The sequence below is a fragment of the Schistocerca cancellata genome, unplaced genomic scaffold (assembly GCF_023864275.1).
Source record: "Schistocerca cancellata isolate TAMUIC-IGC-003103 unplaced genomic scaffold, iqSchCanc2.1 HiC_scaffold_944, whole genome shotgun sequence".
NCBI classification, from domain to species: Eukaryota; Metazoa; Arthropoda; class Insecta; order Orthoptera; family Acrididae; genus Schistocerca; species Schistocerca cancellata.
In genome coordinates this window covers 40,001-41,701 of record NW_026046952.1, presented here as the reverse complement: position 1 = coordinate 41,701, position 1,701 = coordinate 40,001, and the positions used below count along the sequence as shown (strand labels likewise).

The 1,701-nt window shown below is 54.6% G+C and overlaps 1 non-coding gene across 1 annotated transcript in view; it reads left to right on the top strand.

Moving 5' to 3' along the window:
- The first annotated feature begins 429 nt into the window (after nucleotides 1-429).
- LOC126149678 (small subunit ribosomal RNA) overlaps nucleotides 430-1,701 on the top strand; it is a 1,907-nt gene continuing 635 nt past the window's right edge. Inside the window, exon 1 of the ribosomal RNA XR_007531037.1 lies at nucleotides 430-1,701. This exon is cut by the window's right edge and continues 635 nt beyond it. This is a non-coding gene — a ribosomal RNA (small subunit ribosomal RNA).

Below are 1,701 nucleotides of genomic sequence, written 5' to 3'. Positions count from 1 at the left end.
AGACGTGTTGGCACGTGCGCTGTGCTGGGAGAGTTCGCTTCGGCACCCACGTGGGGCCTTTGCCCTTCTGTGGCGCTGGCGTTGGAGCTGCCGGTCACCGTAGGTGGCGCGTGTTGTCTCCGCCGGCAATGCCACGACAGCACGCTCCCGGGCCTCTGTCGGCAGCGGCAAGCTCAGTTGGGAGCACGGGTGGTCGCACCTAAAGCGTCTACTCGCCTAACTCCGGGCGATTGCGCCTCTCTCGAACCCGACCAAGTACTTAGGACGGCGCTGCGCGCCGCCGGGACCTGAGAGGGTTTCGAGGTGTATTGTGCAGGGGAGCTCAGCCTCCTCCTGTTTGCAGAATAATTGAGCGGACGCTTGCGTGTTCGCGCGGGCCCCTGGGACACACTCCCGGGCGGCCGGCTGCTCAGCTCTAGTTGACGCAGCTCCCTGGTTGATCCTGCCAGTAGTCATATGCTTGTCTCAAAGATTAAGCCATGCATGTCTCAGTACAAGCCGCATTAAGGTGAAACCGCGAATGGCTCATTAAATCAGTTATGGTTCCTTAGATCGTACCCACGTTACTTGGATAACTGTGGTAATTCTAGAGCTAATACATGCAAACAGAGTCCCGACCAGAGATGGAAGGGACGCTTTTATTAGATCAAAACCAATCGGTCGGCTCGTCCGGTCCGTTTGCCTTGGTGACTCTGAATAACTTTGGGCTGATCGCACGGTCCTCGTACCGGCGACGCATCTTTCAAATGTCTGCCTTATCAACTGTCGATGGTAGGTTCTGCGCCTACCATGGTTGTAACGGGTAACGGGGAATCAGGGTTCGATTCCGGAGAGGGAGCCTGAGAAACGGCTACCACATCCAAGGAAGGCAGCAGGCGCGCAAATTACCCACTCCCGGCACGGGGAGGTAGTGACGAAAAATAACGATACGGGACTCATCCGAGGCCCCGTAATCGGAATGAGTACACTTTAAATCCTTTAACGAGTATCTATTGGAGGGCAAGTCTGGTGCCAGCAGCCGCGGTAATTCCAGCTCCAATAGCGTATATTAAAGTTGTTGCGGTTAAAAAGCTCGTAGTTGGATTTGTGTCCCACGCTGTTGGTTCACCGCCCGTCGGTGTTTAACTGGCATGTATCGTGGGACGTCCTGCCGGTGGGGCGAGCCGAAGGCGTGCGACCGCCTCGTGCGTGTTCGTGCGTCCCGAGGCGGACCCCGTTGAAATCCTACCAAGGTGCTCTTTATTGAGTGTCTGGGTGGGCCGGCACGTTTACTTTGAACAAATTAGAGTGCTTAAAGCAGGCAAGCCCGCCTGAATACTGTGTGCATGGAATAATGGAATAGGACCTCGGTTCTATTTTGTTGGTTTTCGGAACCCGAGGTAATGATTAATAGGGACAGGCGGGGCATTCGTATTGCGACGTTAGAGGTGAAATTCTTGGATCGTCGCAAGACGAACAGAAGCGAAAGCATTTGCCAAGTATGTTTTCATTAATCAAGAACGAAAGTTAGAGGTTCGAAGGCGATCAGATACCGCCCTAGTTCTAACCATAAACGATGCCAGCCAGCGATCCGCCGCAGTTCCTCCGATGACTCGGCGGGCAGCCTCCGGGAAACCAAAGCTTTTGGGTTCCGGGGGAAGTATGGTTGCAAAGCTGAAACTTAAAGGAATTGACGGAAGGGCACCACCAGGAGTGGAGCCT